The sequence below is a fragment of the Magnolia sinica genome, chromosome 11, assembly GCF_029962835.1.
Source record: "Magnolia sinica isolate HGM2019 chromosome 11, MsV1, whole genome shotgun sequence".
Classification (NCBI taxonomy): Eukaryota; Viridiplantae; Streptophyta; class Magnoliopsida; order Magnoliales; family Magnoliaceae; genus Magnolia; species Magnolia sinica.
In genome coordinates, this window is record NC_080583.1 from 16990517 (window position 1) to 17005155 (window position 14639).

General features: G+C 45.1%; 1 long non-coding RNA gene across 2 annotated transcripts in view; it reads right to left on the minus strand.

The window, feature by feature from the left end:
* The window catches only part of LOC131218277 (uncharacterized), a 64993-nt gene that overhangs the window by 40810 nt on the left and 9544 nt on the right, over nucleotides 1-14639 (minus strand). Inside the window, exon 4 of one of the 2 annotated variants that reach the window (XR_009157601.1) lies at nucleotides 2547-2587. The exons of the other annotated variant lie outside the window; for it this stretch is intronic. This is a non-coding gene — a long non-coding RNA (uncharacterized LOC131218277). Of the gene's footprint in view, nucleotides 1-2546; nucleotides 2588-14639 lie in introns of those variants that run through there. 2 annotated transcript variants of the gene reach the window in all.

A 14639-nucleotide genomic window follows, 5' to 3' on the forward strand; every position in this document is an offset into this window, starting at 1 on the left:
ACCTAAACCTAAACCTTAACCTAAAAGTGTAACCTTAACCTAAACCAAAGCCTATGACAAAAAAAATTAACCTATAACCTAAACCTCAACCTTAACCTAAACCTGAACCTAAACCATAACCTAAATCTATAACCTTAACCTTAACCTTAACCTAAAACCTAAACCTAAACCTAAAACCTAAATGTATTCTCAAATCCTTAAACCTAAACCTACATCTAATCCTAATCTCAACTCTCTAACCTAAACCTAAAGCTAAACTTGAAAACCCAAACCTAAACCCGCTCCAAAACCCGAACTCGATTTCCTAAACCTAAACCTCAACCTATTCTCAATTCCCTAAACATATAACTTATAACCTAAACCTAAACCTTAACCTAAACCTAAACCTAAACCTTAAGCTATAACCTTAACCTTAACTTAAACCAAAACCTATGACCCAATACCTTAACCAATAACCTAAACCTTAACCTAAACCTAAACCTAAACCTTAACCCATACCAAAAACCTTAACCTATAATCTAATCCTAAACCAAAACCCAAACCTTAACCAATAGCTATAACCTTAACCTAAACCAAAACCTATGCCCTAAAACCTTAACCTATGACCTAAACCTCAAACTTAACCTAAACTTAAACCTAAACCTAAACCTAAACCTTAATCTAAACCTAAACCTATAACCTTAACCTAAAACCAAAAATGAAAACCGAAACCTAAAACTAAAATGTATTCTCAAATCCTTAAACCTAAACCAACATCTAATCCTAATCTCAACTCTCTAACCTAATCCTAAACCTAAACTTGAAAACCCAAACATAAACCCGATCCCGAACCCGAAGCCGATTTCCTAAACCTAAACCTTAACCTATTCTCAATTCCCTAAACCTATAGGTTATAACCTAAACCTAAACCTTAACCTAAACCTAAACCTAAAACTAAACCTTAACCTAGACCTATAACCTTAACCTAAACCAAAACCTATGACCTAAAACCTTAACCTATAACCTAAACCTCAACCTTAATCTTAACCTAAACCTAAACCTAAACCTTAACCTAAACCTATAACCTTAACATAAAACCTAAATCCTAAACCTAAACCTAAAACCTAAACATATTCTCAAATCCCTAAACAAAACCCTACACCTAATCCTAATCTCAACTCCCTAACCAAAACCTAAACCTAAACTTGAAACCCCATACATAAACCCGATCCCGAACCTGAACCCGATTTCCTAAACCTAAACCTTAACCTATACTCAATTCCCTAAACCTATATCTTATAACCTAAACCTAAACTTAAACCTAAAGATATAACCTTAACCTAAACCAATACCTATGACCTACAACCTTAACCTATACCCAAAACCTATAGCTAAACCTTAACCTAAATCTATAACCTTAAACTAAAACCTAAAACCTAAACCTAAACCTAAAACCAAAATGTACTCTCAAAACCCTAAACCTAAACCTACATCTAATCCAAATCTCAACTCTCAAACCAATACCTAAACCGAAAGTTGAAAAGCAAAACCCAAACCCGATCCTGAACTCGAACCCGATTTCCTAAACGTAAACCTTAACCTATTCTCTATTCTCTAAACTTATAACTTATAACATAAACCTTAACCTTAACCTAAACCTAAACCTAAACTGTAACCTATACCTATAACCTTAACCTAAACCAAAACCAATGACCTAAAACCTTAACCTATAACCCAAACCTAAACCTAAACCCAAACCTTAACCTATACCTATAACCTTAACCTAAACCAAAACCTACGACCTAAAACCTTAACCTATAAACTAAACCGAAACCTAAGCCTAAACCTTAACCTATACCTACAACCATAACCTAAACCAAAGCATATGACCTAAAACCTTAACCTATAACCTAAACCTAAACCTAAACCTAAACCTTAACCTATACCTATAACCTTAACCTAAACCAAAACCTATGACCTAAAACCTTAACCTATAACCTAAACCTCAACCATAACCTAAACCTAAACCTAAACCTAAACCTAACCCTTAACCTAAACTGATAACCTTAACATAAAACCTAAAACCTAAGTCTAAACCTTAAACCTAAATGTACTCTCAAATCCCTAAACAAAAACCTACACCTAATCCTAATCTCAACTCCCTAACCTAAACCTAATCCTAAACCTTAACCTGAACCTAAACCTAAACCTAAACCTTAACCTATACCTATAACCTTAACTTAAACCAAAACTTATGGCCTAAAACCTTAACCTATAACCTAAACCTCAACCATAACCTAAACATAAACCTAAACCTAAACCTAACCCTTAACCTAAGCCTATAACCTAAACCTAAAACCTAAAACCTAAATGTATTCTCAAATCCCAAAACAAAAACCTACACCAAATCCTAATTTCAACTCCCTAACCTAAACCTAACCCTAAACTTGAAAACCCAAACATAAACCCGATCCTGAGCTCGAACCTGATTTCTTAAACCTAAATCTTAACATTTTCCCAATTCCCTAAACCTATAGCTTATAACCTAAACCTAAACCTTAACCTATACCTATAACCTTAACCTAAACCAAAACCTATGACCTAAAACCTTAACCTATAACCTAAACCTAAACCTCGACCTTAACCTTAACCTAAGCCTAAACCTTAACCTATAACCTAAAACCTAAAGCTAAACCTAAAACCTAAATATACTCTCAAATCCTTAAACCTAAACCTACACCAAATCCTAATCTCAACTCCCCAACCTAAACCTAAAACTAAACTTGAAAACCCAAACATTAACCCGATCCCGAACCCAAACCCGATTTCCTAAACCTAAACCTTAACCTATTCTCAATTCCCTAAACCTATAGCTTATAACCTAAACCTAAATCTAAACCTAAACCTTAACCTATACCGATAACATTAACCTAAACCAAAACCTATGACCTAAAACCTAAACCTAAACCTAAACCTAAACCTAAACCTTAACCTGAAACCTAAAACCTAAACCTAAACCTAAAACCTAAATGAATTCTCAATTTCCTAAATCTAAATGTCACGCCCCAGACTCGATAACCGGACTCACAAGGAACCCGATGGCCGGTTCTGGCCGCAACAGCCTCCGTAGTACCCCATTCTCGGCTCCTGTGGTAGGTTCTGATCCTTGGATCCTACAAGGAGGATTTTCATAACAGTATAATCACTTCCAATGCGAGCATACCCAAGATCATAGCAAGTACATCTGAGAATAACAAAGGCACACATCACAAAATCCACTAAAAATTTAAACTTTTACAATCATCCAAAAGGTCCAAAAGGACATACATGAGAATAAAAGGAAAAGAGAGAGAAATCAGCAACACTGGAGTCCTCACTGCTCAACTCTACTCCACGCTCTGCTGCTACGGCGCCTACCTAGAGTCTCCTGCACGCATCAATCGTGCATAAGCTTATAGAAGCTTAGAGGGTGGTGTAAGTGTGTGACAATGGTGCACAGAAGAATAGTGGGAGATATATGGAGAGAAGCATGATTAATGAACATATCACTAGTCTTACTAAGGCTTACCATGAATGCGATGCAATAAGTAATGGGTGCCATACCAAGGCAATGTATGAAAGGGGGCTTGTACAGCCAATGCTAATGCGATGCAAGTAATGTCTGTGCGCATATCCAAACCATAAGTCAAGTACATTTTCAATCATAAGGAAATCACCGGGGTCCATTACACTGCTGAATGACTGCCGCTCTGCAGACCCCGCACAGTCAAACGAGCATAAGAGACCTCACTACCCGCCTGTGGACAACAAATCACCAATAAGGCCTGAAGTTAGCGGACCCATTTACGAGCTGGTCAGACTTAGCCCAGCAATGCCTCCTCACACCAGGCAGGTAAGGCCACACTCCTATCCAATCGACTACATGACAGTGGGAGTCGCGGCCTAACGGTATAAGGCCCTCGTGCGCTCATGTATTCCACCCGGTCACGACGTTGGAGTAGATCCTTGGTACCATGAAAGTTTTGAGAATTTCACCCATGGGCATCCTATGCACCTGGTATGCTCAACTAATATTTTCGGTGTCTACACATACGGCCATCCACGAATAACCCTGTGGAGGCAAGGCGCTGATGAAGTAAGGGCGGATATCCACAAGCTATGCAATGCCAGATGCATGAATCACACAATCACCCATGCATCAATTCCAGGCATCCATCTCTTGGGGAGATAGCAACATGTCGTACATAATAACACAGCCATGGCCAATCATACCTCAACCAAGCATGCATATGATGCGTGTGGGAGTGGCCCATAAAGATGAATAGGGGTGCTGATGAGTTGAAGATGAACTCTCTACCTAACTATGAAGGGTCTAGGTACTTAACCAATTCTTCATAAGGAATACAACCTCTAGTGGGGGCCTATATACCTGGGGTAGCCCACGAGACTAAGGACTTAGACTAAGGACCACGAGACTAATGGTATAGGCCTAAATAGATGAAATAGGCCTAGCAAGGGTCTATGATGGGCCTTTAACCACCTATAGAAGCCCATGAGCCTACCTTAGGGCCACCAATGTGGACATCTAACCACAATTGGTCACCAAGAGTTAGCCCATCTCTAATTGATCATGGATCAAGGCCCAAGGCCCACGCAACATCAGAAATAAGAAACGAGCAGCCATAATCATATCAGAAATACTCATGTTGGGCTTCAGAAAGGCGGCTCAAGGCCTATCTACAACATGGGTCCAAGGGAAACACACATAACCCAACCCATATATACCGCTATAGGCCCATAGGGGAAAGGTTAGGGCCCAACATAAAGGCCACTAATCCCATATATTGTGGTGGCCTAGTGGGCAGCCCATTGCTCAAACCACATGGGCAAATGTCATGCTCTTAATCAAGTAAGTTGGGCTTACAACCCGGCCCAAGTATTAAAGTTGATTTGGTTGGCAACCAAGGGCCCATTTACTTGTGTAATCTAGCCCACTAACCCAACACAATAGTATGGTAAAAGTGGCCTAAGAGTTCAATGGGCCTATCTGGAAAGTTCTAGCCCAATTGGGCCTAAAGGGTTCAACAACCAGCTGCATTCATGGACCCAATTAAATTCAACTGTGGTGGGCCTCAAAAGTGCATTTATCAAGCCCAACATTTAAGGAACCAAAGGTATAAATTATTCTCTCTGAGGTATGAACCATCACACCTCACGGTGGGGTCCACACCTTCTCATTATACCCCATAATTATAAAGAAAATAATGACAATCATGATCCAAAAATCCATGCCAAAGATTGAACATGACAGTCCATGCAACAGTTCAGGTTTTTGGACAGCAATACATGGCTGGACACATCAGCCTATATCTCAATAATCTTAGCCATAAAAAGGGTGTGTGGCCTTCCTCAGTGGGCCCCATATAAGTCCAGATCACATACTAGGACTAGGACACTTGCATGCATTGATTAAGGTGTCCAATGATCATGGAGTTAGGTGGTAAGAGCATCCCACCTTGCTGGATTTTTATTTTTATTTATTTTGGGACATCCAAGGCCCACTATAAATGGGCCACACACACATTATCATCCATACATCAGAGAAAAGAGAAGAAGGAAAGAGAGCAATCCGGCCATGGGGGTAGGGCCCCGCCACTAGTGGGCCCTCCTAAGAGTGAATCATACCCATACAACTACATTGATTGTACATGCAACATAAAATCACTACATGCATGATCTATAATTGCTATGGATGGTTGGGATGCCATCCTAATATGATCCTTAGGGTCTAGATGACCTTAAGATGGAGTGGATCATTAAATACATCATGATAGGGTCCATGGAGAATGGCCCCATCATGGATCATGACATGCATATAGGACGGGCCAAAGGGCCACATCCATGGGATCAAATGGGATCCCCACCATGGATTGGTGGGTCCCATATGATCCATCTAAAAAGAAAAATAAGATCAAAGGGTAGAAAAGAAGATCATCAATTATAATCACCCACCTTAATGGATCCCACTCCAAAGTTACATCAATCTTCTCTTTACGCTCCAAGGGACATGTTTCAATGGGTGAGATGGATTATTGAAGGTTAGATGAGAGGGGCTAGAGAAGAGGAAAAATGGGGCTGGATTTTTTTCTAAGAGAGAAAGAAAGAGAGAAGAGAGTAGAGAGAAAATGAGAGGGAGAGTATGGAAATTGCTAGAAAAGAGAGAGAGGAAAAGTAATCATCACTTTCTCTCCTAGATAAGAGAAAAATCATCATAACCTATGGTGATATAAACTATGTTGCTAGGCTAGAGTAGGGATGGGTAGTGTGTGGGTGGTGGGTGGTGTAGGATTTGGGGGTTTAGGTAGTGTATGGGTAGTGTGTGTTGGAAATTGCACAAAAGAGGGTGGCCACCTTGAAAAATGTGCCCTCCACACTAGGTGGGCCACATGATCATGCTCAAAGGCTACAAATGAGAAGCACATAACTTATGATCCACACATCGGATGGACACACAAGACGCATCGTTGGAACCGCGGTGATGATGCGGTCACAATGGCATAGGTCTCAACTCGATCCGAGTCGGGTCTTCACGACTGGGCTCACGGATGACCGCAAACACTATCCAAGGGTTATGGGTCACCGAGATTCGTCCGGTAGGATCGCAGAATCAAGATGGACGGAATGCATACTCACACACACATATGCACACCTACGAACTCGGGTCAGGTCTCACAACCCTCCCCACCAAACAAGAAATTTTATCCTCAAAATTGAACAATCTAAGACAAAACACCACCATCATATAGCAATCATCATATAAGGAAGGCAATACAAACAATCATATATAAATCAATCATCAAACAAATGGGGATAACGTTCTCTAATCTCGGCCTCGCGTTCCCAAGACGCCTCGGCCTCTGAATGATGACCCCATTGCACCTTCATTAAGGGAATGACCTTGGTCCTGAGGACCTGCTCCTTCCGATCAAGGATACGAATTGGCTGCTCAATATAAGAAGCATCCTCACGGACCTCAAGTGGCTGCCAATCAATCACAGGAATAGTGTCCGACCCACATCTCCGCAACATAGAAACATGAAACACGTCGTGGATTGTAGACAACTCAGGAGGTAAGGCAAGCCTATAGGCCACAGCGCCCACGCGCTTGGTAATCTCAAAAGGTCCGATGAATCTCGGGGCAAGCTTGCCCTTCACACCAAAGCTAACCACGCCTTTCATAGGCGAGACCTTGAGATACACCATGTCCCCGGCTGCAAACTTGAGGGGTCGACGCCGACGATCAGCAAAACTCTTCTGCAGGCTCTGGGCTGTGCACATCCTCTGCCCGATAACATCAATAACCTCTGACGTCTGCAGCACAAGCTCGGGACCTAAGAGACGATACTCTCCAACCTCGGTCCAACAACTAGGAGATCTATATGGTCTGCCATAAAGTGCCTCAAAAGGAGCCATGCCGATAGTTACCTGATAGCTATTGTTGTACGCGAACTCGGCGAGGTGCATATGATCATCCCAACTGCCCGCAAAGTCGATCACACAAGCCCTGAGCATATCCTCAAGGATCTGGTTGACCCTTTCGGTCTGCCCATCTGTCTGCGGATGATATGGGGTGTTGAGATGCAAAGTGACCCCCAATGCCTGCTGAAAACTCCTCCAAAACTGAGTCGTAAATTTAGAGTCTCGATCTGAAACGATCGAAACTGGGATGCCGTGCAGTCTTACTATCTCCTCAATGAATATCCTCGCTAACTGATCCATAGACCAGGAAGCACGTACTGGAATGAAATGTGCCGACTTTGTCAGACTATCGACGATAACCTAGATGGTATCGTGACCGCGCTGAGTCCTTGGCAAACCTGCGATGAAGTCCATCGATACATGCTCCCACTTCCACTCTAGAACGCTCAACGGCTGCAAAGAACCGGGGAGTCTCTGATGATCGGCCTTAACACGCTGGCATGTGTCACACTCGACCACAAAACTCGTAATCTGGCACTTCATCCCCTGCCAGAAGTACTGCCTCCTCATATCACGATACATCTTCGTGGAGCCCGGGTGGATAGTAAGTCTCGATCGGTGTGTCTTGGTCATCAGATCCCGATGCAACTCTGGAATGTCCGGGACACAATCGGCCTCTGAAGCATAATCCACCATCGGAACCAATCTGCCAGTCTGACTGCTCCACGGATGCGGCCTCTGCTCGGTACTCCTGAAGTGACTCATCTGTCTGCTGAGCCTCGATCACCCTGGCCACTAAGGAGGGTTGAATCGACAAGCTCAAATGCTGAACAATAGAAGACTGCAGACCGAACTCAAAGTCAAACTCTGATACATCCTCAAGCATCTACCGCTCACGCACCATCATCTATGCCACTAGGCCTCATGGCTGGCAGCTGAGTGCGTCCGCCACCACGTTTGCCTTTCCCGAGTGGTACTGAAGGTCAAATCATAGTCTTTCAGCAACTCCATCCATCGCCTCTGTCGCAGGTTCAACTCGGACTGCGAAAATAGATACTTCAAGCTCTTATGATCCGAGAAGAGCTCGAACCTGGCCCCATATAGATAATGCCTCCACACCTTCAGTGCGAAGACGACTGCTGTGAGCTCCAAATCATGAGTGGGGTAGTTCAGCTCATGGACCTTGAGCTGGCGCGAGGCATACGTCACTGGCTTCCCATGTTGCATCAGTACAGCACCCAAGCCAACTCTGGAGGCATCAGTAGAAACAACAAAACCCTCACTCCCATCAGGAATAGTGAGAACAAGAGCGGACGTGAGGCGGTCCTTCAACTCTGTAAATGCCTTCTCGCAAGCATCACTCCAGACGATTTCGACACCCTTTCGCGTCAACCGGGTCAGCGGTGTTGTAATACGGGAGAAACTCTCGATAAACCGTCGGTAATATCCCACTAGACTAAGGAAACTGCGAATCTCGGACGCATTCGTGGGCTAGCCCCACCGACGCACTGCATCAACCTTCGAGGGGTCCATAGCGAGACCCTCCCTCGTCACCACATGACCAAGAAACTTCATCTCCTCCTGCCAAAACTCACACTTCTCCAGCTTTGCATACAGCTGGTGGGCACGGAGGGTCTCAAGCACAATCCGCAGGTGCTCAGTATGGTCCTCTCGAGTCCTCGAATATACAAGAATATCATCAATGAACACCATCACGAACTGATCAAGGAACGGCTAAAAAACCTCATTCATTAGCTACATGAATATAGCGGGCGCGTTGGTCAGTCCAAATGACATGACCAAGAACTCGAAGTGACCATAACGTGTCCGAAAAGCTATCTTCAGAATGTCCTCCTCTTGGACCCAAATCTGATGGTAACTAGAATGCAAGTCTATGTTGGAAAAATACTATGCACCCTGCAACTGATCGAACAAGTCATCAATACGGAAAAGCGGGTATCAGTTCTTGATGGTGACTCTATTGAGCTCACGATAATCTACACAGAGTCGCAATGAACCATCCTTCTTCTTCACAAACAATACCGGGGCTCCCCAAGGTGAACTACTGGGAAGAATGAAACCTAACTCACGAAGCTCATCCAACTGCTCCTGTAGTTCCCTCAACTCCAACAGTGCCATCCGGTAGGGGGCCTTCGAGATAGGCGCAATACCGGGCACCAAATCAATCTGGAACTCCACTTGCCGACGTGGAGGCAAACCCGGGATCTCCTGAAACACATCCGATTACTCACAAACAACTGGCAGCAGCTCAATATTCTCTACCATAGAATCCTCAATAACTAAAGCCAAGAAACTAGATAACGGCTCTCCTCTGGGCTCAGCAACGAACTGGAACACTGGCAAGCCTGGAATGTGAAACGTAACCGTCCGCGCGGCACTGTCTAAGATGGCACCATACTCTGCAAGCCAGTCCATACCCAGAATCACATCAAAACCTGACATCGGCATCATGAACAGATCGGCGAGAAGGAACATCTCGCCCATTAACACCGGGCAAGAAGGACAGCGACGGGTCAACATCATAGACTTCCCCATAGGAGTCAAAACAGTTAAAGCCTCAGACATGGACTCCGATGGAATACCGGTTAATCAGCAAAACTGCTCGACCACAAAAGAATGGGAGGCACCAGAATCAAATAAAACATGAGCAATGCAGGAAGAAATAAGAAGAATACCCTCGACTACTCCACCGGTCGATGACTGCGGGTCCTGGCCTGACGCCTGCTGTGCAGAATAGAAGCGGCCTTGAGCTGGTAAGGAAAGCAACCCGGAAGACTGAGGGTCCTGAGTTTGTGCCTGCTAGGCTGCGATACATACTGTACCCAGGGACCAGACATGCGGATATCCCCTCTGCTGGTGCTGCAGTTGCTGCTGGCTCTGCTGCTGTTGTCGCTGCTGAGGAGGTCTGCCTGGTTGCCTCTGCTGCTGAGGAGCCCTAGGAACGACAGGTGGAAGTTGAGCTCTCTGCTGCTGCTGAGGAGGACGAGGAGGAGGCAACTGCGGTGGCCTCTGCTGCTGAATGGGGAGAGGGCACTCACGCCTCCGATGCCCGGCCTGTCCACAGCCGAAGAATACACCAGAAAAGGGGCCAGAGGATGGTGCTGACGATGATGATAAAGCTACTATTTGAATCGTAGGCTACTGAAATCCTGACCTGCTCCTCCATCTCTGCTGATGGTGCTGCTTGGAACTGCCGGCTTGTGCCCTCCTTTCCGATCTCCACCGGAACTCTGCTCTCTCGACCTCTGAGTCATAGCCCAGTCCTCCTCATAAACCAGTGCCCGATGAATGACCTGGTCAAACGTCTCCAAACAATGCCCTACCACACGACTGCGAAGGGCAGGACGCAAACCAGCCACAAAACGACGAGCCCTCATCTTCTCATCGCTGGTGAGATGAGGAGCAAATCTAGACAAGGCCAAGAAACGGGCCTCATACTGAGATACGGTCATATCACCCTGCACTAGGGTCTCAAACTCGATCGCCTGCTGGATCTGAACATGCTCAAGGAAGAACTTCTAGTCGAAATGGACTACGAACTCCTCCCATGACCAAACAAACTGAGGTCCGACTATCCTAGATACAGATGACCACCAATGACGGGCCTCACCCTGAAGAAGATAGGTCGCAAGGTATACTCTCTGACTCGTAGGACACTGAATAGTGTCAAAAATCCTCTTAACCTCAGTGCGTCAAGCCTCGGTGGCAGAAGGGTCAGGGTCACCACTGAACCTCGGGGGATCATGCTGTTGGAACTCTCGAGCTATCGCACTAGCTTGTGGTAAGTCAGACTGCCCAGAAACCTCAACGGTAGCTGGCTGACGGGTCTGCAATGTGGTGGCAACAAGCTGCATCAACTGCTGAAAATGCTCGGCTCCTATAGGTACTGTCAGAATGGCAGGGGCGGCACTCGCCTCAGGCGGAGGCACGGGTGCAGCCGGAGGAGCAGGAGCCTCAGTAACTAGAACAGCAGGCTGAGTAGGGGGAATAGGTGGGGGAATCGGAGCAACTAGAGGTATGGGCGCTACGGGCTCAGCTGGAGGAACAGGCCGGATCGGGACCTAAGGAATCAGATCCTCAACAACGGGAGCAGGATGTGCTCGAGTAGAAGGGATAACTCGGGCGCCTCGTCCACGGGCACCACGACCACGGGTGCCACGACCACGGGAGCCATGTCCACACGGCATCGTTTACAAAATAATGATGATGCAAGGAATCAAGACAATTACAGGCTCAATACGGAGCGAAAGGAAGGATCTCGAGACGCTACTTGTCCCATGCTCTTAGCAGACATGTGATGTTATCCTTAGTCATTCTAGAATTACTTACTATGCTCTGATACCAACTCCTATCACACCCCAGACTCGGTAACCGAACTCACAAGGAACCCGATGGCCGGTTCTGGCCGCAACAGCCTCCGTAGTACCCCATTCTCAGCTCCTAAGGTAGGTTTCGATCCTCGGATCCTACAAGGAGGATTTTCATAATAGTATAATCACTTCCAATGCGAGCGTACCCAAGATCACAGCAAGTACATCTGAGAAAAACAAAGGCACATATCATAAAATCCACTAAAAATTTAAACTTTTACAATCATCCAAAAGGTCCAAAAGGACATACATGAGAATAAAAGGAAAAGAGAGAGAAATCAACAACACTGGAGTCCTCACTACTCAACTCTACTCCACGCTCTGCTGCTACGGCGCCTACCTAGAGTCTCCTGTACGCATCAATCCTGCATAAGCTTATAGAAGCTTAGAGGGTGGTGTAAGTGTGTGACAATGGTGCACAGAAGAATAGTTGGAGGTATAAGGAGAGAAGCATGATCAATGAACATATCACTAGTCTTACCAAGGCTTACCATGAATGCGATGTAATAAGTAATGGGTACCATACCAAGGCAATGTATGAAAGGGGGCTTGTACAGCCAATGCTAATGCGATGCAAGTAATGTCAGTGCTCATATCCAAACCATAAGTCAAGTACATTTTCAATCATAAGAAAATCACCGGGGTCCATTACACTGCTGAATGACTTCCGCTCTGCAGACCCCGCACAGTCAAACGAGTGTAAGAGACCTCACTACCCACCTATGGACAACCAATCACCAACAAGGCCTGAAGGTAGCGGACCCATTTACGAGCTGGTCAGACTCAGCCTAGCAATGCCTCCTCACACCATGCAGGTAAGGCCACACTCCTATCCAACCGACTACATGACAGTGGGAGTCGCAGCCTAATGGTATAAGGCCCTCGTGCGCTCATGTATTCCACCCGGTCACGGCGTTGGAGCAGATCCTTGGTACCATGAAAGTTTTGAGAATTTCACCCATGGGCATCCTATGCACCCGGTATGCTCAACTAATATTTTCGGTGTCCACACATACAGCCATCCACGAATAACCCTGTGGAGGCAAGGCGCTGATGAAGTAAGGGCGGATATCCACAAGCTATGCAATGTCAGATGCATGAATCACACAATCACCCATGCATCAATTCCAAGCATCCATCTCTTGGGAAGATAGCAATATGTCTTACATAATAACACAGCCATGGCCAATCATACCTCAACCAAGCATACACATGATGTGTATAGGAGTGGCCCATGAAGATGAATAGGGGTGCCGATGAGGTGAAGATGAACTCTCTACCTAACTATGAAGGGTCTAGGTACTTAACCAATTCTTCATAAGGAATGCAACCTCTAGTGGGGGCCCATATACCCGGGGTAGCCCACGAGACTAAGGACCTAGACTAAGGACCACGAGACTAATGGTATAGGCCTAAATAGATAAAACAGGCCTAGCAAGGGTCTATGGTGGGCCTTTAACCACCTATAGAAGCCCATGAGCCTACCTTAGGGCCACCAATGTGGACATCCAACCACAATTGGTCCCCAGGAGTTAGCCCATCTCTAATTGATCATGGATCAAGGCCCAAGGCCCACGCAACATCAGAAATAAGAAACGGGCAGCCATAATCATATCAGAAATACTCATGTTGGGCTTCAGAAAGGCGGCCCAAGGCCTATCTACAACATGGGTCCAAGGGAAACACACATAACCCAACCCATATATACCTCTATAGGCCCATAGGGGAAAGGTTAGGGCCCAACATAAAGGCCACTAATCCCATATATTGTGGTGGCCTAGTGGGCAGCCCATTGCTCAAACCACATGGGCAAATGTCATACTCTTAATCAAGTAAGTTGGGCTTACAACCCGGCCCAAGTATTAAAGTTGATTTGGTGGGCAACCAAGGGCCCATCTACTTGTGTAATCTGGCCCACTAACCCAACACAATAGTATGGTAAAAATGGCCTAAGAGTTCAATGGGCCTATCTGGAAAGTTCTAGCCCAATTGGGCCTAAAGGGTTCAACAACCAGCTGCATTCATGGACCCAATTAAATTCAACTGTGGTGGGCCTCAAAAGTGCATTTATCAAGCCCAACATTTAAGGAACCAAAGGTATAAATTATTCTCTCTGAGGTATGAACCATCACATAATTATACCCTCTCATTATACCTTCTCATTATACCCCATAATTATAAAGAAAATAATGACAATCATGATCCAAAAATCCATGCCAAAGATTGAACATGACAGTCCATGCAACAGTTTAGGTTTTTGGACAGCAATACATGGCTGGACACATCAGCCTATATCTCAATAATCTTAGCCATAAAAAGGGTGTGTGGCCTTCCTCAGTGGGCCCCATATAAGTCCAGATCACATACTAGGACTAGGACACTTGCATGCATTGATTAAGGTGTCCAATGATTATGGAGTTAGGTGGTAAGAGCATCCCACCTTGCTGGATTTTTATTTTTATTTATTTTGGGACATCCAAGGCCCACTATAAATGGACCACACACACATTATCATCCATACATCAGAGAAAAGAGAAGAAGGAAAGAGATCAATCTGGCCATGGGGGTAGGGCCCCGCCACTAGTGGGCCCTCCTAAGAGTGAATCATACCCATACAACTACATTGATTGTACATGCAACATAAAATCACTACATGCATGATCTATAATTGTTATAGATGGTTGGGATGTCATCCCAATATGATCCTTAGGGTCTAGATGACCTTAAGATGGAGTGGATCATTAAATACATCATGATGGGGTCCATGGAGAATGGCCCCATCATGGATCA